This window comes from Leptodactylus fuscus, chromosome 5, assembly GCF_031893055.1.
Source record: "Leptodactylus fuscus isolate aLepFus1 chromosome 5, aLepFus1.hap2, whole genome shotgun sequence".
Classification (NCBI taxonomy): Eukaryota; Metazoa; Chordata; class Amphibia; order Anura; family Leptodactylidae; genus Leptodactylus; species Leptodactylus fuscus.
Window position 1 is genome coordinate 92,391,529 of NC_134269.1, and position 25,200 is coordinate 92,416,728.

The following is a 25,200-nucleotide window of genomic DNA, read 5'->3' on the forward strand; positions in this document are numbered from 1 at the left end:
AGCACAGCCTTTTATCATAACCTGTAGAGCACAGTCTCTGTAACACATGTATAACACAGAGTGTACAGAATATTACAATATGTATAGCACAACTTGCTCAGCACAGCCTTTATAACACAGACTTTATAACACAACCTGCATAGTACATTCTTTATAACACAACATGTATAGCACAGCATGTATATCACAATCTGTAAAGCACAGCCTTTTAACACAACCTGTAGAGCACATCCACTACAACACAATATGTGTATAGCACAGCTTGTCAAGCACCGCCTATATAGCACAGTCTGTTCAGCACATTCTTTGTAACATGAAAAGTACTGCAGCACAGCCTGCACAGTAATACCTGTAAATTACTGTCTGCATATCACAACCTGTATAATAATATGGATTGTATGGCTTTCTCCATACAACCTATGGAGCTTGTACAAGATGTGGATTATTCCATGTTGTCTTTTCATTGATGAGTACAGTTTTCTGCAGCTTGATGATAATGATGTTAATATCACAATAAGACTGGGTCCATTATTATTCTTATAAGCCAAGTCACCTCCTTCAGTGATCCTGTCCATTTTATCTCTCAACAATATTCCAGTCAACTTTCATATGAAGTAGGCTATATATATATATATATATATATATATATATATATATATATATACTCTCTACTTATGAAGTTGGTTTTAGTAAATAGCAGATCTGTATACATATGATCTAGCCAGATGGTGAGAAAGCACAGGGAGATGGCAGGCAGGCAGGCGTGGAGGGCTAGCAGGAGCTGCCTATGTATATTCATACCCACACCCTTATTACACCGCTGCCTATGTTACTTGTCTCTGGTGTATTCTAAGCTGTCGAGAAATTAAAATCCGGTTACAAAATCAATTATTTATATGGTTTCCTAGAAGGAATGATGAATAAGGTGGACAAAAAAATATGTGGAATTAACCCATTAGACTCCAGAGTATTCCAGCCATATGAAATAACGAAATCTAGGTGTGTGTCTCGCATGAATCACCAATCTGTTGACTTGGAGCTATTTACATTCAATTACCCGACAGGGATGTGAACCTGGAATAAGAGAAGAGAGGTGCAGAACATGACTGCAGAGGGAGGGGTCCAGGCACATGTATTGGGTGGAGGGACATTCTTGTGTCATTAATGTTTCATTTTATTTGCTGAGGGGGGTTCCTGCAGCGTTAGCCCACTCACAATCTACACTAGTTGGGGTGGGGTGTGGGAGTGGACTAGCCATAGTGCACAGTTTACTGATGGGAAGCTGAGAACACCCACAAAACCCTAGTTAGTTCCTTCATGCCCTAACACCTGCTGCCAATGTAACCCCATACCAGCTTATTATTACTGATACCCCTGTTTTATCAAGTTTTAAACTTTGGATACCTGTTATACTGGAGCCCTGACAAGCACCCTGGAGGCACAGACAGGAGGTAAGTGTCTGCTTTCTAGGAAAAGAGCATTGGGCATGGGTATAGGTGATGAAGGCAAATCATGATTGTATATGTATAGAGAGAGAAATAAGATGGCATTGATATAGTGATTGTATGATATGTGTGTGTACTAGTAGACATAAGAGAGGTTCTTCTAGCAGGCTGCTCATAGGGCAATGCCCACTGAAGCTCTGCTAGCGATCAGGCTGAATGTGTGATAGTGATCTGTGGAGGGATTACACTGCTAGGATCGGACAGGCAGCTGCAGGATCTGATTCTTATCTTTCCTCTGTGGAGATTTTCCTTCCAACAAAAGCAACACGTTGAGGCTGCAACAATGTATTCCTTCAAGTGGCTGCGAATTAATCAGCGACAATTTATGGCAGCACCGTGGACAGCTCCTGATGAATTCAATGAGCCTCTACCGCTTTATGCCTCCCATAGGAGAGGACCCTGATTGTGCTTTATGGCTGGCTACATTCACTTACACATAGTGTATGGGGCTAGTCACATGTGCTTTTAGAAGAAAGTCTATATCTTTCTGTATTATCTGCCTTTGTACATCAATGTATCTGAAAGTGTATATGTAAATATGTGTACCTATATTTGTATGAATATCTGTCAGTATGTATGTATACCCCTACAGTCATATAGAGCACATATATATGTATATATGTGTATGTATGAATCTCTAACTATCAATTTGTGACACTGTATTCATCTAACCTTTTCTACAAATATCTTCTAGATTATCTCTCTGTAGTCTCTGTCCCCCCTTCCTCCATTCCTCTCCCTCTCCCCTTCTGTTTCTCTCTTCTCCCTGTGTATGTTTAATGCATGTATAATTCCCTTGCATGTCTGCATTAGTTTCTTTCTACCCTCTCAGCATGAGACCATTGGGCTATTCAGAGCAGGACTGGCTGAATTTGTCCCCCCAACCTGCTCTCTTTGTGGCTGCAGCATTTAAGGTTAATTTAGCAAATGACTGGGACAGGACAGAGAGCTTGAATGATGCTATGTAGGGAGAGAGTTAAGAAGAAAAACAAGGATTAAGAGAACAGCACAATTTCTTGCTAGCCTCAGGCAGTGTGTCAACTTTTAAAGGGTTTTCTTTTTTTTAATGGAGATGTGGGCACCAGTGTGTGTTTTCTCTGGGGAATGAGGGAAAGTCATTATTGAAGTGACATTTACTAGGGCAGGTTACATGAAAAGAGAAATGTGAAAATTAAATCAACAGGAGAAGAGGGGAGGAAATATGGAGGCTAAACTAATGGATTGTGGATTAAAAGGGGGCAAAGGGACAGTCATACTCATTGAGATGAATGGGAGGGAGTAATCACACCAAATATTAAACCCACAGTATAAATTGTTACAATACTGCCAGAAAAACATGGGAAGACCTGGACCTACTAAAGAAAGATCAGGTGTAAAACAAAAATGGGGAAACTATGAAGAAAAAAAAGGAATTAAGCATACACATATGATAATGATGATGGTGATGGTAATATGTTTGTCTGGGGTGGAGGTGATAGTTTTTTTCAAAGATGGTATCCAGTGAATTGGAATTTTCACGTCTTGTTCTAGAACGTGTGCCAAGGTCACAGAGGACAATGCCAGAGAACACTATGAACACTCATAGAAAACATATGGACACATACTGCAAGTGTCATCGTGTGCACTAGTACAATAGAGGCAGATGTATATAGATAGAGCTACTAAATATATTACATAGACAGATACTGAATACAACAGATAGTACAAAAATATAGAACAGTGACACAGAAATAAGTGCAAATAGATCTCCAGTCAGACAGATCCTTATATGTGCAAAAAAACGAAGAGGACATTAATGGCGAAATCCATGCTTACATGGCAGATGTATACAACAAAGGATACATAGATAGATAGATAAACAGATAGATAGACAGATGACATTACAGCAGCTACAGATAATATAAACCACAAACATAGCAGATAGATGTAGATATTACAGTGTAATAAAATTAATGCAGAAAAGAAATGCAGAAAATATAACAAAGTGATTTTTAATTTACTGTGTTATATTAAATTCACATTATAAAAGGTTGTCTCCTTACGTTTCACCTGAGTAATTTTAACTCTTCATACATACATGTATAGATTATTTATACAGGGAGATAGATGGATAGATAGATAGATAGATAGATAGATAGATAGATAGAAAAATTGCAGAGATAGGTGAATCATCAACTGACTATTGAAATGTATTTATTTTCCATATGTTGTGTCCATAATGTATATCCTCAAAACATCATTTATTTCTGTAGTTCTAGATTTATTGATATTTATTTTGAAATACAGCGAATTATTGTATATTCATGATAGCTCCAAGCAAATCTATGTTACTATTGGATTCATTTTCCCATATGTACATTCCATTCTGATTCATTTTCCTTATACGGTCATCATTAAATTAATTCTGTCATTATGTTACCTTGTAAAGTTAGCCACAGACAATGAAACAAACAAAATAAATATGAGGGTGTAATATATATATATATATATATATATATATATATATATATTTATACACACACACACACGTATATATATATATATATATATATATATATATATATATATATATATATAATTCTCAATGTATATTGCATAATTTTACACCTCAAAGTAATTACAGAATGAATTTATTGATGACATTGAAGGTAAATGAATAGCTTTATTATGTTTATATTATATCTATTATACATTTATTTTGTTTCAATGTCATTACTATATTCATTTTGTAATTATTCACTTTGTAATTATTTTGAGGTGTAAAGTTAGCAACAGACATTAAAACAAAATATATCTATATATTTAAACACACAAACACAAATATATATTTATTTATATTTATTTGGTTCCTATGTCTGTTGCTAACTTTACACCTCAAAATAATTACAAAATCAATTTAGTAATGACACTGAAACAAAATAAATATTTGTATTTATATACACACATATGCACATATATTTATTTTGTTTCAATGTCTGTTACTAACTTTACATGGTAAATTAATTACAGAATGAATTTAGTAATGGCTGTATAATAAGGAAAAATTAATCAGAATGGAATGTACATGAGGGTAAGTTAAACCAATAGTAAAATAGATTTGCTTGGAGCTATCATGACTACAATAATTCACTGTATTTCAAAATAAATCTCAATAAATCTAGAACTAAAGAAATAAACTATGTTTTGTGGATATACCTAGTGGACACAACATATGGAAAATGAATACATTTCAATAGTCAGTTGATGATTTGGCTATCACTGACTATCTATCTATCTATCTATCTATCTATCTATCTATCTATCTATCTATCCATACATATATACATGTATGTATGTATATATGTATGTATGAGGAGTTAAAATTACTCAGGTGAAATGTAAGGAGACAGCCTTTTATAATGTGAATTTAATATAACACAGTAAATTAAAAATCACTTTATGATGCATTTCTTTTCTGCATTAATTTTATTACACTGTAATATGTACATCTATCTGCTATGTTTGTGGTTTATATTATCTATAGCTGCTGCATTGTCATCTGTCTATCTATATATCCTTTGTTGTATACGTCTGCCCTGTAAGCATGGATCTCTCATTTGATGTGTATTTTTATCTTTTTTTGTATGTACATATGAGGATCTATCTGACTGGAGATCTATCTCTGCTATATTTGTGTATCTATTCGTTATTTTTGTACTATCTGTATGCAGCATCTATCTATGCAACATGTTAGTAGGTCCATGTATAATATATATATATATATATATATATATATATATATATATATACTGAGTGTATATAAATATATATATATATATATAAATATATATATATATATATATATATATATGTACCAGTAATTTAGCCTTTTTAGCTACAGACCATACCTGAAACAAAAAACAAGAAAAGATAAGAATGAAGTAAATAGCAGCAAACATTATTTCATTTTATTATTACAAGGAACAAATAGGAAATTCTAAAGATAAACAAATAATAGGTCGCTATATGAGTAGTAAATAGATAGGTAGAGAGAATCGATGTGGAAAAAACATGAAACACAATATAAATATAATACGCACACCTTGATATATAGATGTTAAATAAACCTTATTTGTTTTCAGGTACAATAATAAGTATTTTAAGTATTAATATTACGCCCTATATTGTTAAACATACAGCAGAAATTTTCACAATTGTTCTTTATATCCACTCCTGTCATTAATATTAATAGTTTATTTGTATTATTACATTTATCCTTCTTAGCTGTATAAAAAGCTATGCTGTTTTGTGGTTAATGCAGAATGTTGGCTTTCATGTGGATGTAACATTCATATATGGTGTCTAAGGTGAGATGCTCTGCAGAGTGCTCTGCATGTCCTCCATTACATTCACAGTGATTACACGGCTGATAAGCTGCAGTCATCCTGGACAAGATAATAGAGACACTTTTCTCGGTGACAGTGTGCCCTGCTCTCTCTAGCATGGAAGGATTAGCAGTGGATGGGAGGGGGCTACCATTGTTCTCATGAATGCACACATTCCACAGGCACCTGTTGTCTTCTCCAAGGCTGGAGAATGTCACTAGAATACTTACCTATTGCTTTCCCAATGTCATTGACCATGTGATGCTGTAACATGCAGAGGTACAGGTGCCACAAGGGCTTTGGTGTATGTACTCAGAGGTTATGCTGCAGGCTGTTCACAGGCTACTGAAGGCCCGGCTTTACATGTAATACAAATGATTGTTTACATGGCTGTATCCAGAAATTGCTCCTGTTAAATGGATACACTGCAGAGAAGAAATTCTCATTATCAGTCTACCTAAAAGAAATGTATTAGACCTGGAATCCACAGTAGTGAGCAATGGTTGAGGAAATGAGCAAATAGTTTAATTTAACATTACTTATTGTTATTGCTTGCAATGATGAAGCCTTGAACTCATTCTCCATATATCAAAACCTTAAGGTTAAGGCCCCACGGGAAAACTCGCAGCTATAAAGCGCTGCGGGAAAACTGCGGCGGCAATTCATCGTGGGTATTCCCACACCGCTTTAAACAGAAAGTTCGTGGAGTTTTCCTCCGTGGACTTTCTGCTTCGATGGGAAAGGCGCCGACGTTTCCATAGATATAATTGACATGCTTAGATTTCCAAAACAGCACCGCTTTTGTAAATTTCAGCTTGTCCACGCCGCATTTTTTCCCCGCAGCATTTCTGACCCGTGGGGCCCTGGCTTAAAGGGGTTTTCCAGGCAAAAAATATTTTTTTTAATAAAGGTCTGTTAGTGCTATTAATAAGTGCACCCAAATACCTTTAGCAGTGTTTTGAGTGATTTCTGGGTTTCTCTGTGAGCACCTAGCATCTTCTGTATTTGCTTACATGGTGTAGCTTTCTGCTGCCTTGCATTGCTTAATGCAATGCATTATGGTAGTTGTAGGCTCTAACACTATCTCTCTTTGACTCCTCCCCCTCCCTCTCTAGCATCCTCTACCTGTCTCCCTAGCTATCCTGCCCACTACAGCCCTTCCCATCTAAGTCAGCCCCCCCACCCCATATACTTACCTTCTTCCTATTCAGACTTCCTTCGGTGGGGAACAGCTCCTCCTCTTCCCGGCACTATTGTGCATCCTTCACTCCATCTCTTCTGCGCAGGCATGGGTGGCTACTTTGGGCTCCCACGCTTGCACAACAGAAATGGAGTGTAGGCTACAGTGCAAAGTTGGGACTACAGCTTTTTTGCGCATGCACAAGCAGATGGCACAGAAGTAGGAGAAGCTGTTTGCCACAGGAGGAAATCTGGAAGGAAGAAAGGTAAGTATGATGGGGTGGATGAGGGGTGGAGTAATAGTTATGTTCCGTTTCCAGACACGGAGAAACAAATTGTCACCAGATAATCAGAAAATGTCCCAGGGATATGGGTAACTACACATTTTTGCTGAATTATGTAATTTAGAAAGTAGGCGGGGGAAGGGTTTTTAGATTAGTGTAGGAGTTTCTATTTTTCCCAGACAACGCCATTAGTAAACAATGCAGTATAATGTTTTGCACCACATTTATTATGTGTTCAGACACATTTTGAGTCTAACCTGTCAATTGGGTAATGACAATATTTTAAAAGACATGTAGCTTAAATATGTGCCATGATAGAAAATTATAGTGTGAGGGGGTGTAAATTTAGACAAAAGCATCTAAGGCTACATTAACACAACTGTGGCAAAAATGTCTAATTTTTTCATGGTCCTTTTGTATCCATGGAGCATCAGATTTTACACATCCCTTATGAAATTGAGTATATAAAGGTTAAATGAAAAACAGCCAGAAATGGGATATCTTATCTTAATTTTGTCAGTCCGTTAACGCAGGCTGTTAAAAACAGACATGTAAATAGCCTCATACACTCATATATGAAAACCATTGTATTAAGGCCATTAGAATAAAAGCTGTCACATGGCCATTTTTCACATTCACATGAATAAGGCATAAAGCTGTTTTTAGAATACATTGCTTTCAATTAGAGATGAGCGAATCGAAGCTGATGAAGTGGAATTCAGTCTGAATTTCAGGAAATATTCAATTTGCATCGAATCTAAATTTCCTCCGCTTCGTGGTAACGAATCACATTTTTTCCTAAGGACATGAGGCAAGGAACTCTGGGAACACGGGATCACCCACAATGCCATGCATGCAGCCAATCAGCAGCCAGCTAGCCCTGTGATGTCACAGCCCTTTAACCCCTTTGCGATTCATTGCATTGGGAGTGGGTGTTAGCAGTGACTCACAGCTAACACCCTGCTCCATAACCCCCTGTCAGAGCACAGCTCTGATTGGGGGTTTTAAACCCTTGGATGCAGTGGTCAAACATCTCCACGGTATCCAAGGGGTTCCGCCACACTACAAGTCCCCCTAGGCACCCCAATGGTGAGATCGGGGGTGCCAATATGCATCTTCTGCAGCTCGGGGTCTGGCCAGTGACCCCGGTCTGCTAGTAGCCCCCAGTACCTGATTGATCCTGCCAGTAAGTGTGGAAGTCCGCCTATGTGTCTGCATAGGCTGACTTCCTCTATAGACTGCAATACACATGTATTGCAGTCTATAGAGCTGAACCAGTGATCATTGTATTACTGGTTCAGGTTCCCTAGTGGGACATCACTAAAAACCACTGCAAGGACAGTGTTCTACACTAGTGTTGAGCGAATAGTATTCGTCGAATACCTCGCCGGCATAGGAGTGCGTGTAATTGGTCGAACACCAAGGGATTAAACGCTTTCTATGCCGGCGAGGTATTCGGTCGAACACCAAGGGATTAAAGGCTTTCTATGCCGGCGAGGTATTTGATGAATACCATTCACTCAACACTATTCTACACCACTATACAGGCTCTCTGCAGCCAGGAAATAGCTGTTTTTTTAACGCGATTCATCACAAATTATTTCGGATCGAATCCTATTGGAAAATTCGGCAAAGCTGCCAAAAAAATTCTCTCTACTTTCAATATATCTATTCACATGGCATTTTTTTGATGGTGCTCTTGTATGGACTTTGATAGTCCATAAAAGTAGGATATATTTCAAGTCTATGAGGGATCTGTAGAAATTGATTCCCCATGTATGCAAAGCAGCTATGAAAAAAAATTGACAGTTTTGACAGCTGTTTTTTAAGAGTTTGTGTGAATGCACCTTAAGGTTTTTTCCTTCCTTTCTTCATCCATTTTTGAGTCTTGTAAAAACAAAACAAAACAAAAAAAATGCAACGAAATTCATGTTTTTCTTAGGCTTAGGCCACACGTAGTTAAACGTAGCTAAAAAAAATACTGTAGAAAAAAAACTCAGCGGAAACACATCACATTTTTTTTCAGCAGCGTTTTTCATTGCATTTTTTCCAAATTTTTCTCAGCAAATTTTCTTTCCTTATTAACCACTTCCGGACCACCCATAGACTATATACGTCCGGGAAGTGGTTGCCTAGTTCTGACAGGACATACCTGTACGTCCAGTCAGAACACAGCAGCTGCATGGAGATCGTGCAGCTGCTTTCAATGGGAACCGGCTGTAACTTCAGCCGGAGCTCCCAGAGAGAAGACAGGGAAGATTTACTCTCTTCCCTGCCTTCTCAATCGCTGTGTATACAGTGCTCAATGAATGCTGTATACATGGCTATGGACGCTGCCATAATTCAGCTGCCCTCTGACCCGGTGGACATGTGATCCACCAGGAGCAGAGACTTGCAAAAGCTGCTGGGTCCTACAGGACCCCAGATCAGCTCAGTAAGCTGTATATACAGTGTGCAGGAGGCTGGATTTCTCCTGCAACTGGGGTTAAATCTAGCAACCCCAGTTATAGGAGAAATCAGCCTCAAGTACAAAAAAATAAGTGATCAGATGTCCCCAAAGGTCTCTTATCACCTTATGGGAACACAATGAGGAAAAAAATTAAAATAAAAATATAATAAAAAAAGTTTTAAAAAAATGTAAATAAAATAATAATAAAAAGTAAATAAATAATACGCTAATAAAACGCTGTTATTAAAGGTTATAGCCCCACCCCCGACAACACCATACAAAATAAAAATTACCGTAACGGAGAGGAAAAACTATTTTATAAAGTTTTTCAGTGACACTTTGTGTTATTAAATAATAAATAAATAAATAAATTGAAAACCAGACACAATTTCCCTCCTATTATGTTTATATTTTCCTGGATATAAAAAAAATTAAAACACATTTGAAAATAAAAATAACATAAAAATACAGCCTTATGTGTCCCCGGAAAAAGACGCAAAAATTAGTTGACTGAGACATACGAGAAAAATTTTAGACCTCAAAACCGCACATACAAAATAAACCTAAAATGTGTCTGGTCCTGGACCACAAATTGGCCCGGTACTGAAGTGGTTAAATCTATAGGGAAACACCAGCATTTCCATTGGTATAAAGGAAATGCTACTATTTTTAAAAAAACAGGAGTTTTATTTTTTTTTATTTGATTTTTTTATTTCAGATTTTATTCTGAAATGTGTGGAAGGGATTAACCAGAATCTCATTCTCTTTGCTGGTATTGTAAAACACAGCGTTATTTTCCATGGCATTTATACAATGACAAAAAAATGCAGTGTTTTTGCAATGTGTAACTGTATTATGCTCCAAGTGTGACGTGTTTTTTTTTAAAATCATGTTTGCACACTGACTTGTTTGCCTTCTTCAACCTCCTCATAAACATGGGGAGAGGGAGACAAATAGCTACAATAAGCCTTTGGCAGTAGCTTTTGGCAGAAGGATTTCAACCTTTTTAACTTATTTGACTATATACTGACCTACTGCTACCTTGTAATGATCTCCTAATAGGGCAGGAGGGCATGTCTAAAAGTCACTTTGCTATAAATCTCTGTCAATAGAGCAGGAAGAAGTATTTGTTACACTTAGACTGTCAGGCATCAAAAGAGATCAAAGTGTTGTGAGATTAGTGTGTGGGCCCCCCTGCCTCCACAGGCCTACTCTGACTCCATGGTAGGTATTACATTGGCTCAGCACCGTAATAGTATGGCGCTATCATGGCATTGGCTTAGGAGTATTACATAGTATGTGCAAATCAATAATTTATTACTTAAATATTCTAAATAGCATCATATTGGACTACAACCATGGTGCACCAAAACACTTCTAAATGCCACCTTAACCCAATGGTAGTGATAGCATGACAGAAAGCAGGTATCAACATACATAACTCATCCTATAGATATAAACACATCAAGTGTCTGCTTTAAAATTCCAGTGACATGAATATGCCATACCCTAAGGTTTTTGTGAGCTATTACACTATACCCACACTTAAGAGTATATCTATGTCAGCACAATCTTTTACTTGATTTGTGCATGCGCTATGGATTTAACAGTATTATAATGTGTTCAGTGTTATTAGAATAAGATCATCATATTGTGTCTACGTTTGGCTACTGGAACATTTGTTACTTGGTCCTCTTTTCATGCCTATTGGTATAAAATTAAGTTTGATATTATTGTCAATATTTATTTTGAGATCGATGATGTTATATCATGTCTGTAGTTATTAGTGTGATTTTTCAGTGTTGCCAGGACATGTCAATATTTCTGATTATGATTGGTATCATTTGGGTATACTGTATGGGCTTGCTTGTGGGATTGTCAGGTGATACCATTGTTGATTCTGGGACATTATATTTTTATTGATTTATCTGAGATAAATTGATATTTCTATTGTAAGCTAAAACACCCCCTCCTCCCGCCTACCTTCTAAATTACTAAAAAAAAAAAACTATATATACCTAGATGTGACCACCCCAGGCACTTTTTCCAATTTTCTGGTGATGTTCCGTTTCTGTAAGGGGGGAAACCAAATATTGCCTATACTAACCCTCCCCCATCCCATCATACTTACCTGTCTTCCAGTCCGGACCTTCTGGGCATGGGGTACCAATTCTTCTGGGCGGCTGGCACTTCTTCTTCTTGATGTCTTCTGGCCACCCACAGCTGTGCAATAGAGCTTGCATGCACAGTAGCCCAGAAGAAGTGACGTCCTGTGACCAGAAGTTCTGGACCAGAAGACAGATAAATATAATGGCATAAGAGGGGATTGAGATAGTTAGGAAAGGTTAGTAGTGGATGGGCTAGCTAGGGAAGCAGTGAGAGGGTGTGAGTCAGAAAGGGAGGGGAGGGAGTGAGAGAGGAAGTTGATGTGAGTGAGCTCTGAATGAAGCCCAAGGCATCATGGTAGTTGTAGGGAAACACAGAACAGGAAGATGCCCATGTGAACAAATGCACATGATGTCAGGAGTTAACAGAGAAACCCAGAAATCACTCAAAACACTGCTGAAGGTATTTGAGTGCACTTATTAACCTATTAATAGCACTAACATACCTTTTTTGAAAAATATTTTTTTTTTGCCCTGGAAAATCCCTTTAATACAATATTGCCTTTAATTTGACAAAAATTTTTGTTTGCTTTTGCGAATCTCAGGTGAGTCATTTTGCAGAATGCTATTTCCTTAAGGCTGTAGCTTTGGGATATGTTATTTTTCCCAATAGCTGCCTTGACAAACAATGTTTGGTTTTGATTTTAAATGTTTTTTACCGCCACTTGGATATACCACTATGGGTAAGAGGCTGGAATGGGAAAAAGTTACCATGGCATTTTTTTCATACAGTGGTCGTAGAAACGAAATCCAACAGATAATGATCAAATTGCAGTTTCTTCATACGGTGCTCCAGAAAACATTAATAAACACTGAAGAAAACATTATATTTACCACAAAATGGTACCATCAAAAAATACATCTTATTCTGTTTTGCGGATTTAGACAGCAAAAACTTAGATAAAGCCGTCTAAAGATGTGTCACAGTTATCACAGTGGCTCACACTCAGTGATGGATATGGCACATTTTGTATAGTGTTACAACAACTACTGGTTGACTTGCTTTGACCCAATATTTTGCAGCAAAATTTTGATGCAATTCTCGCATACATGAAATCTTATTCCATGACCTCTTCCTGTTAAACCCTTTTCCTCATGACTTGCTGAGTGAGGCATAATACGTAATTTACTACATATAGATCATACCTGTGATGTAAAACAACTACACCAGTTATCTGGTTCAACTGAGCTAACCTGTTGTCTAATGAGAGAATAAGGATACACTTTATTTTTATAGAGCTTGGATCCTTCACTACCTCTTAGTCTTGTCATGTAAATGGATTGTGGATACAATTTGGCATATCATAAGATCATAAGATAAATTTATCTAGATAGATTTATCATAAGATAAAATAATTCTTTAAGGCCCCGTTCACATGGGGAAAGAGGGGGTGGATTTTGGCACGGAATCCACATCATAATCCGCCCCCTCACAATGGTGATCTATGTAGACCGCTAGCGTTCTTTTTTCCGCCAGCGGCATGTTGCCGCTAGCAGAAAAAAGAAACAAGCTGCCCTTTCTTCAGGCGGAATCTGCGGCTAATTCAGCCACGGCATCCGCCTCGCAGCAGAATGGTCTGGACTAGGCCCATTCATTTGGGCCTACGCTGTACTGGAGTGCCGCGATTGTAGTAAGTCACGGCAGGCAGATTTTGGCCATATTCTGAAGCGGCTTCCCGCATCAGAATCAGGACCAAAATCCGCCAGCACGCCCTCATGTGAACTAGCCCTAATAGTATATTATATCGACAAGAGCTTTTATGAAGACTCCTAAATCCATTGGTATTAATTTTGAGATATGAGGCAATACGGTTTTGGAGTGTTTATGAGGATTCTAATGGTTCATCCTAAAGGGATTGAGATCAGGACTCTGTGCTGTCCAGTCAAGTTCTTCAACACCAAACTCATCCAGCCATTCCTGTCAAATCTTGCTTTGTGCACTGGTTTACAGTCCTGCTGCAACGGAAACGTATCTTCCACAAATTGTTCCTGCAAAGTTAGAAGTATACAATTGTCCAAAATGTCTTGGTATACTGAAGCATTGAGAGTTTCTTTGCTTAAACTAAGAGGTCTAGGTCAATGCCCGAAAAATAACCACATAGCGTTGTCCATCCACCAAACTTTCCATCACTGAAGCAAGTCTACACTGGTATGAAACTTAACCATTAATATGATCCCCTCAAAAGGACAAAATGTAAATTCCCAAATCAAATACTAAACAGAAAGGTTAATCTGTAGTTCACCATTCTGCAGTTTTACACTACTCCCTTCTTTTTTTGAGACCAAAAATCTCATGACCATAAGAAAGATATAATATATTTCATTTTATTAATAAATATAAGACAATGACATACAAAAATATATCATGAAGGATATAACAAAGATACACCATAACAGTCACAGGAAGGAGGATGGGATGTCATGAAAATGCTAAAAATCCTCATAATCATATCCACATTGACTATGAGTAAGGGGCTGGTGCTATCGCCCTGAAACGCGTAAGCCAATATTTCATACTTTTTGCTGTCATGGATTCTTGCATTTGAAGGTATTTTATACATGTTTTAACAAATAAGATTAAAATTTATTTTTTATGGATGCTGGAAGTTTTATTATCATTTTTACGGCGTTTACTGTGCAGCCAAAATGACATGTCACCTGTATTCTATGTTTTGGTACAGTTCCAAATTTATATAGTTTTTAGAGATGAGCGAACACTAAAATGTTCGAGGTTCGAAATTCGATTCGAACAGCCGCTCACTGTTCGAGTGTTCGAATGGGTTTCGAACCCCATTATAGTCTATGGGGAACATAAACTCGTTAAGGGGGAAACCCAAATTCGTGTCTGGAGGGTCACCAAGTCCACTATGACACCCCAGGAAATGATACCAACACCCTGGAATGACACTGGGACAGCAGGGGAAGCATGTCTGGGGGCATAAAAGTCACTTTATTTCATGGAAATCCCTGTCAGTTTGCGATTTTCGCAAGCTAACTTTTCCCCATAGAAATGCATTGGCCAGTGCTGATTGGCCAGAGTACGGAACTCGACCAATCAGCGCTGGCTCTGCTGGAGGAGGCGGAGTCTAAGATCGCTCCACACCAGTCTCCATTCAGGTCCGACCTTAGACTCCGCCTCCTCCGGCAGAGCCAGCGCTGATTGGCCGAAGGCTGGCCAATGCATTCCTATGCGAATGCAGACTTAGCAGTGCTGAGTCAGTTTTGCTCAACTACACATCTGATGCACACTCGGCACTGCTACATCAGATGTAGCAATCTGATGTAGCAGAGCCGAGGGTGCACTAGAACCCCTGTGCAAACTCAGTTCACGCTAATAGAATGCATTGGCCAGCGCTGATTGGCCAATGCATTCTATTAGCCCGATGAAGTAGAGCTGAATGTGTGTGCTAAGCACACACATTCAGCACTGCTTCATCAAGCCAATACAATGCATTAGCCAGTGCTGATTGGCCAGAGTACGGAATTCGGCCAATCAGCGCTGGCCAATGCATTCTATTAGCCCGATGAAGTAGAGCTGAATGTGTGTGCTAAGCACACACATTCAGCACTGCTTCATCAAGCCAATACAATGCATTAGCCAGTGCTGATTGGCCAGAGTACGGAATTCGGCCAATCAGCGCTGGCTCTGCTGGAGGAGGCGGAGTCTAAGATCGCTCCACACCAGTCTCCATTCAGGTCCGACCTTAGACTCCGCCTCCTCCGGCAGAGCCAGCGCTGATTGGCCGAAGGCTGGCCAATGCATTCCTATGCGAATGCAGACTTAGCAGTGCTGAGTCAGTTTTGCTCAACTACACATCTGATGCACACTCGGCACTGCTACATCAGATGTAGCAATCTGATGTAGCAGAGCCGAGGGTGCACTAGAACCCCTGTGCAAACTCAGTTCACGCTAATAGAATGCATTGGCCAGCGCTGATTGGCCAATGCATTCTATTAGCCCGATGAAGTAGAGCTGAATGTGTGTGCTAAGCACACACATTCAGCACTGCTTCATCAAGCCAATACAATGCATTAGCCAGTGCTGATTGGCCAGAGTACGGAATTCGGCCAATCAGCGCTGGCCAATGCATTCTATTAGCCCGATGAAGTAGAGCTGAATGTGTGTGCTAAGCACACACATTCAGCACTGCTTCATCAAGCCAATACAATGCATTAGCCAGTGCTGATTGGCCAGAGTACGGAATTCGGCCAATCAGCGCTGGCTCTGCTGGAGGAGGCGGAGTCTAAGGTCGGACCTGAATGGAGACTGGTGTGGAGCGATCTTAGACTCCGCCTCCTCCAGCAGAGCCAGCGCTGATTGGCCGAATTCCGTACTCTGGCCAATCAGCACTGGCTAATGCATTGTATTGGCGTGATGAAGCAGTGCTGAATGTGTGTGCTTAGCACACACATTCAGCTCTACTTCATCGGGCTAATAGAATGCATTGGCCAATCAGCGCTGGCCAATGCATTCTATTAGCGTGAACTGAGTTTGCACAGGGGTTCTAGTGCACCCTCGGCTCTGCTACATCAGATTGCTACATCTGATGTAGCAGTGCCGAGTGTGCATCAGATGTGCAGTTGAGCAAAACTGACTCAGCACTGCTAAGTCTCTGCATTCGCATAGGAATGCATTGGCCAGCCTTCGGCCAATCAGCGCTGGCTCTGCCGGAGGAGGCGGAGTCTAAGGTCGGACCTGAATGGAGACTGGTGTGGAGCGATCTTAGACTCCGCCTCCTCCAGCAGAGCCAGCGCTGATTGGTCGAGTTCCGTACTCTGGCCAATCAGCGCTGGCCAATGCATTCTATTAGCCCGATGAAGTAGAGCTGAATGTGTGTGCTTAGCACACACATTCAGCTCTACTTCATCAGGCTAATAGAATACATTGGCCAATCAGCGCTGGCCAATGCATTCTATTAGCTTGATGAAGCAGAGTGTGCACAAGGGTTCAAGCGCACCCTCGGCTCTGATGTAGCAGAGCTGAGGGTGCACAAGGGTTCAAGTGCACCCTCGGCTCTCCTACATCAGAGCCGAGGGTGCGCTTGAACCCTTGTGCAGCCTCGGCTCTGCTACATCAGAGCCGAGGGTGCGCTTGAACCCTTGTGCACACTCTGCTTCATCAAGCTAATAGAATGCATTGGCCAGCACTGATTGGCCAGAGTACGGAATTCGGCCAATCAGCGCTGGCCAATGCATCCCTATGGGAAAAAGTTTATCTCACAAAAATCACAATTACACACCCGATAGAGCCCCAAAAAGTTATTTTTAATAACATTCCCCCCTAAATAAAGGTTATCCCTAGCTATCCCTGCCTGTACAGCTATCCCTGTCTCATAGTCACAAAGTTCACATTCTCATATGACCCGGATTTGAAATCCACTATTCGTCTAAAATGGAGGTCACCTGATTTCGGCAGCCAATGACTTTTTCCAATTTTTTTCAATGCCCCCAGTGTCGTAGTTCCTGTCCCACCTCCCCTGCGCTGTTATTGGTGCAAAAAAGGCGCCAGGGAAGGTGGGAGGGGAATCGAATTTTGGCGCACTTTACCACGTGGTGTTCGATTCGATTCGAACATGGCGAACACCCTGATATCCGATCGAACATGTGTTCGATAGAACACTGTTCGCTCATCTCTAATAGTTTTATTTACATTTCAACCTCCTAACAATAATCCAAAACTTTGCAAACTTTTATTTCTTAAAGTCATCATATTCTGACACCCTTAACTTTTTTTTTTTTTATATTTCTGTATATAGGAAGGCATGGGCATCTCTTTTTGTGAGGACAGATTTTTAATTATATAATTTTGGGGAATGTCTATTGCTGTGATCGCTCTTTATTCAAATTTTTACCAGAGGTGAAACAGCAAAAACAATGAGGTTTGGCACTGCTGACATTTTACCTGCTACGATGTTCACCATACAGGAAAAATATTTTTATAAATTTGTAGACTCTGCGTTTTGGACACAGTGTTACTTAATGTGTATGTATTTCACAGTAATTTTCTACTTTTATATGTATTCTAGAGAAAGGGGGTGATTTGATTTTTTTTTATTGTTTTTTTTTTTAGTTTTTTTTTTTACTGTAATTTTTAGACCCCCTAGGGGTCTTGAATCCCAAGGGTCTGATCACTAATGCAATGCATTACAATCTTAATGCATTGCAATTCATTGCAAAATACTGTTATTTGTTTGATAGGCTGCATAAAGCAGCCTGTCATACAAATGAATGCTAGATAAGCCTAGGAGCCTAGGAGGCTTTTGACTGTCATGGAAATGGATTGCTGGCCGCAGATCTTCTTCCAGGTGGCGCCTATGTGCCACTGGGAAAATGGTGCCTCAGTCAGCTGTGACCAAGGCAACCGGGGCCTCAGTACCCGTGACTAGAGTGGGAACTGATCACGGGCATTAGTGCTGGCTCTGATGTACAATACAGGAGCTGAGTGGCCACCACATTTAAAGGGGCTCTATCATTGGGAAAAGTCATTTTTAACTAATCACATTCTTGCATAGCCTTTAGAAAGGCTATTCCACACCTACCTTTTGTATGTAAATTGCCTCAGTAGTGTTTGAATAAGGCCGTTTTTATTTATATGCTAATTAGGCTCCACCGTGCACAAGAAGTTGTCAACCAGCATTCCTCTCTATGCTGTGTATTGTGTATGAGAGTAGGGAGGAGGAGTCAGCAGCAGCAGCCTGTGCTGTATATACAGAAGACAGTGCACGAAGAGACTTCCGGGGTGCATGGAGAGGCTAATTAGCATATGAATAAAAATGGACTTATTCAAAATCTACTGAGGCTATTTACATACAAAAAAGCCCCTTTAAATACCCGACATTGGGATTTCGGGTAGGGGTTAATCTAATCCATGTATTGCAAAAAGAAGCACTGCAAAAAAGCTGCTTTTTAAAAAAAAATGCATGCATTTTCGATATATATATATATATATATATATATATATATATATATATATATATATATATTAGGGTAGGAAATAAATGCAGCAAAAACCACAGTATCTGAAATAAAATAATAAAATTGGGAACGATCCTATAGAGCATATTCACACAGGGTATTTTTGTTAGGACTGTGGCCAAACGTCTGTCTCGTTCTGACCACTTTTGTAAGTGTGGATAAGTCACCCATCTGGCTTATAAAGGGGTCTACTTCAAGAACTTCATGGTTAAATCTCTCAGCTAACAGCATCTTAATACATTTACAAGTGCACTCAATGACAATGTTTAATCGTTTCCATGCAAGTTTCATTTCAGCTTTCATTTGCATATTTTTCATGCCCATTAGCTCTATAAGCAGTCATCTAGTCGCCTACACAATTGTTCTAGGCTCCATCTCTGCATAACAGCACATGACAGCTGTGTATAAGTGTTAGGCAGCCTTCAGTGGCAGATTATGGAAGGCAAGATACATACGCCATTAGGAGGAAAGCTGTGTTGTTGTGCAGTTTTGCAGGAATATGACTCATGATATGTAGAGGCATGGATTAGGAATGTTTACTTTATGTAACATGTCTTACATGTATCTCAGACATAACCTCGAAATATCTTAGAAATATGAACGTTTACATTCAGATTATCAGATTCTTTGTAAAGAATTTGCAACAAGGGGTATAAACCTGAGGAGGCTTAAGAGGGGGCTAGTATGGAGTTAGGGTGTGAAGGCATTAGAAGTTGCTAGATGAAGGAGACAAAAAGGCCTAAAAGTAGCACAGACCCCAGGTTTACTGGTGCTGCAATGCCCAGGGTGGGTCTGTTGTTCACCCAGGGACAAAGAAATAGGGGATGGAATATATGAAAAAGAGAGAAGATAAGTCTGTCACAATATGTACAGGAGGGAGTTGAAACTTTATAAGGAGCAGCACAAATAAGAAGGGGTAGATTTGCTTTGGAAGAAACAGCCCCCCACCCAGTTTGTTGTTGAGAATTACGAGATATCTACAGTTTTTTTCATGTGAGTCCAGAACACAGCACTGCACTCTATTGTGAGAGCAGTTCGGTATTGGACCACAGTGAATGTACCATGACACTTCCTTCTCTGTTGATATCACTTTCAGTAGTCACCTCTCGCAGCTAGATTAAAAAAAAGTTCTACAATCAGAAAATAAAAACTGGACTACAAATAGAGAATATGTTTTACTATCTAAATATCAGCTGATTAAAGCGGTTTTCACTTCACACACCACGTGATGTCACTTTCATCGTCATATGGCCTGATCACAGCTCAGTCCCATTCAACTAAATTGGCTGAACTGCGATACTAAATGTACAGTGCTATTCTTGAAGCACTGAAGAGGCTGCAGCAGTCAACTGCAGTATCTTCAACCCACTGATCAGCCGGGAGCCAGGGGCGTAACTACCGTGGTAGCAGCTGCCCCAGGGCCTGGGATATTGGAGGCCCGGCGACAGCCGCTACCGCTGCGTTTTTTTAAAATTTTTTAACCAAACTCCAGCCGGTAACGAGCCCTATATACTTACCGATCCTGGCAGGGGCCGGGATCGGTAAGTGATGGCACGGGCCCCACAAGCACTATTATACTCGGGGGTCCGAGTATAACGATCGGATGCCCGGGAGAGGAAGATAACATAAAAAACTATGTTACTTACCTCTCCAGGCTCCGGGCCTACTTCGGCTTACTTGCGTGATGTCATATGACCCACGACGCAGGGCCCCGGTCACATGTCAAAAGTTCACCATGAGGCCCCGCCATTCCTAGTTACGCCACTGCCGGGGGCCCAGGTGTTGGACCCCTGCTGATCTTTAATTCATGACTTTTCCTAAGGATATTGAAACTACAATATTAGATGTGCAGTTGAACTTTGTCTATAGATGAGGAGCCATTAAATCAATATTGGTTGTCACAAGAATCACAGACTTTGAAAACTTAGGGTCCATTCACACAGAGGAAAATAGTGCTTTATTTGGCACTGAATTTTCCACACTAAAAAAAAGCCTCCCATTGACTTCAATGGGTGCCACTAGCTTTTTTTCCACTAGCGAAAAATTCTGCGATTGGAAAAAAAGCTAGCAGAACCCATTGAAATCATGATTTTTTTTTCAGTGTGGAAAATTCAGTGCCAAATAAAGCACCATTTTCCTCCGTGTGAATGGACCCTAAATGTTTAGGGATCCTGCTAGCAATTTATCTATGGACGGAATACCACAAATAACTATATAAGATCACCAATCTGGAATACCCTTTGGCCAGTATCAGGCGGGCACACTACAGACATCCATTTATAAGATGTATGCTCCATTCCGTAGGGCAGACTTTAAAATGTAATTATATTAAGGTTGTCCAGAATTGGTCTTGAGCTGTATTTTCTCTGTTTTTTTTATGAAAGCATGCGACACATACAGTACTCTAAGTATCTAAGTACCTGAGTTTTTCATTTTAAGAGAATGCTTTAGATGCATATAATAGGTTTGAATTGCCTTAGAAATGACACAAATACCATATACTTATTCTAACATAATTGGATCCATTTTCTGCCTATACTTAGAATAATAATACTGTTAAGAGAAAGTTTACAATACAGAAAGCAAGTTTAGGTAAAAATTGCTGGTTTCTAAGACGTGAGTAATTCTTGATGCAGCAAGTAAGGAACACCCAAGGAAACTCACAGTGGTTGTCTAAGGACAGACATTGATGGCATCGCTGTCATTTACTATTAAAGGGGCTCTCCATATCTATAATACTGATGACCTATCCTAAGATAGTCATCAATAAGAGATTGTCAGGGGTCTGAAACATGGTAGTCCTTCCAGTCAGCAGCTTGAAGCAGCTGGTGCACTCAGGCAAGTGCTGGGTTCACTTTGAAGGCCTGTGACATTACATTCATGAGTCATATAGTATGTCTGCAGTTCAGTCCCATTCAAATGAGACTGAACTGCAATACCAGGCACAGCCACTATACAATGATCGGTGCTTAGTAAGCAGTGAAGAGGCCACAGAGGTGATCTGGACGTTGCAGTTTCTTCAAACAGCTGTTGTGGGGGTGCTAAGTGTTAACATCAATATCTTAGTGTTGGAACATTACATTGATGTGGGATGACTAGGACCCCGGCAAAGTGAAACCTGCTGAATGTTATAATGCATCACTTGGAAAGAGATGTAGCTCCTCATCTCGTCTTCTCCACTCAGTTTTTTTCAGAGATTTCATGGTTGACCAGTGTATAAAATAATCTGACCATGCGGCCTTCACTATTGTATTATTATTGAAAACCAAATGCGACTCGCTTTTAAGGGAGACTACTGTACCTCCATAATATGGTGCAGCACAGTAATAATAGTAATAATTTTATGCATATAGCACCAACATATTCTGCAGAACTTTACAAATCAAACCGTACATGAGCAGACAGTATCAGAAATTATAATGTAATGAAAAAATTATCATATAAAAAACGATAGGAATAAGGGCAATGCTGACAAGAGCTTGCAATCTATGAAGAAATAGGGATGACTTAAGAGGTTAAAGTTTGGTACAATGGTTCAACCATTTTTTTTTTTATAAATAAGGTAATAATAAGGTGTATGAGCCCCTCACCAGCCAGTATCTGTGACTTTACTGAGACTGTGCATGGGGTGCAGGGTAACTTTTGGATGGAGGGGTCATCTGCAGAATAAAATAGAAAGGATATCTAGGATGAGAAACTTTGGCTTAGTGTGAGGAGATGTAGAAAAGTATGATTAGATAATGTGATAAGCCGGTCTAGAAAGATGGGTTTTATGGCACATGTGAAACCAAGAATGTTGAGTATTAATCTGATTGTCTGGGGTAAAGTGATCCAGAGAGCTGGTGCATTTGGGGGAAAAAATCTCCAAGTAGGAGTGAGATGGTCAGAGAACAGGGGTTGCAAGCCTAAGGTTATTGGAAGAATGGAGAGGATGAGAAGGGTGGTAAACATGTAGGGAGGCGCAGCACTGTTGTGGGATTTGTGAGTGAAAGGTAGAAGTTTATATTGTATTCTGTGGTGGATGGACATCCAGTGCAGTGAATGGCACAAGCTAGATGCATCTGTGTTGCGGTTGGACATAAAGGTGTGTCTGGCAGCTGCATTCACAACATACTGTAGAGGGGAGAGCTTAGTGAGTTGCAGACAGATTAATAGAGAAATACAATAGTCAAGATCACAATGTATCAGAGTGGTAATAAGGGCTTTTAATGTTTCCACAATGACAAAAGGGCAGATTAATAATATAATAATAATAAATTGTATTTATATAGCACCAACATATTCCGCAGCGCTGTACAATTTGTAGGGTTCAAATACAGACAGAAAGATACATAACAAAGAAAGTCATTTCACACAATGGGACTGAGGGCCCTGCTCGCAAGAGCTTACAATCTATGAGGTAGAGGGGGTGACACAAGAGGTAGCAGGGGCGGTATTGCTTATGCAGAGGTCAGACACTTTTGTAATAGAGGTGACTGTCATTACATAAACATAAGACTTTATGAGCCGTCAACAGTCGTGTCCTTTAACATGTGGATGGAGCTTGGACCTATGGAGTTAGCATGAGATGACATCATATCATGTGGGGTAATGCGGGAGCGGGGACAAAGGAGGGTTAAGGGTTTACGTTAGAAATTGTGATAGGCTTGTCTGAAAAGATGCGTCTTTAGTTTGCGTTTGAAACTGTAGAAATTGGGAGTTAATCTGATTGTCCGGGGTAGAGCATTCCAGAGAAGTGGTGCAGCTCGGGAGAACTCTTGTATACGAGCATGGGAGGTTCTGATAATAGAGGATGTGAGTGTTAGGTCATTGAGTGAATGGAGAGCACGGGTTGGGCGGTAGACAGAGATGAGGGAGGAAATGTAGGGAGGTGCGGCATTATGGAGAGCCTTGTGGATGAGGGGGATAACTTTATATTTTATTCTATAATGAATAGGCAGCCAATGTAGCGACTGGCACAGACCAGAGGCATCACTGTAGCGTCTAGCCTGATAGATGAGCCTGGCCGCTGCATTCAGAATAGATTGTAGAGGGGAGAGTTTAGTGAGGAGAAGACCAATTAGTAAGGAGTTACAGTAGTCAAGGCAAGAATGAATCAGAGAGACAATAAGTGTCTTTAGTGTATCTCTGGTAAGGAAAGGGCGTATTCTGGAGATGTTTTTGAGGTGGAGGTGACATGAATGTGCGAATGATTCAATATGAGGGGTGAGGGAAAGGTCTGCGTCAAACATGACCCCGAGGCAGCGGGCCTGCTGCCTAGGAGTTATAGTAAGGCCTGAAACTACAATGGATATATCAGGGACAGATCTATTAGATGGTGGAAACAGTAGTAGTTCAGTCTTGGAGAGATTTAGTTTCAGATAGAGTGAGGACATGATATTTGAGACAGCAGAGAGACAGTTGCTGGTGTTCTGTATGAGTGCAGGGGTGATGTCACGGGAAGATGTGTATAATTGGGTGTCATCAGCATAAAGATGGTACCTGAAGCCAAATCTGGCAATGGTTTGTCCAATGGGGCTGTGTACAGAGAAAAGAGCAGGGGGCCTAGGACCAAGCCCTGAGGAACCCCAACAGCAAGGGAAAGAGGGGAGGAAACAGAGCCCGCAAATGATACACTGAAGGTGTGGCCTGAAAGATAAGAGGAGAACCAGGAGAGTGCAGTGTCATTGAGGCCAACTGAGTGGAGCATAGTGAGGAGGAGTTGATGGTCAACAGTGTCAAAAGCTGCAGAGAGGTCCAGAAGAATAAGAAGAGAGAAGTCGCCATTGGATTTAGCCATTAGGAGATCATTGGAGACTTTTGTGAGAGCCGTTTCAGTAGAGTGCAGAGCGCATAAACCAGATTGTAAGGGGTCAAGCAGAGAGCAGAGAGATAGCGGATTAAACGAGAATAGACCAGGCGTTCCAAAAGTTTAGAGATGAAGGGGAGGTTAGAGACGGGTCGATAGTTAGCAGCACAGGATGGGTCCAGGGAGGGTTTCTTCAATAGCGGGGTTATAACAGCATACTTGAAGGAGGATGGGAAGATTCCAGAAGAGAGAGAGGTTAAATATTTTAGTAAGGTAAGTAGTGGCAGCAGGTGACAGAGATTGGAGAAGGTGTGAGGGGAAGGGGTCACTACTGCAGGTTGTAGGGCGAGATGAAGAAAGTAGTTGGGAGACTTCCTCTTCTGTAACAGGTTCAAAAGATGAGAATGGACAGTCTGAAGTGCGGTTGGTGAGGGGATCAGATTCTGGAGATGTTTTTAGAGTGTAGATGAATATGTGGTGTGAAAAAAAGG

At 40.1% G+C, this 25,200-nt stretch overlaps 1 protein-coding gene across 1 annotated transcript in view; it reads left to right on the top strand.

The window, feature by feature from the left end:
• Positions 1-1,222: 1,222 nt before the first annotated feature.
• ISLR2 (immunoglobulin superfamily containing leucine rich repeat 2) overlaps positions 1,223-25,200 on the top strand; it is a 28,184-nt gene continuing 4,206 nt past the window's right edge. The window contains exon 1 of the mRNA XM_075273636.1: positions 1,223-1,451. The gene's annotated coding sequence lies outside the window, so the exon portion shown is untranslated. The remainder of the gene's footprint in view (positions 1,452-25,200) is intronic.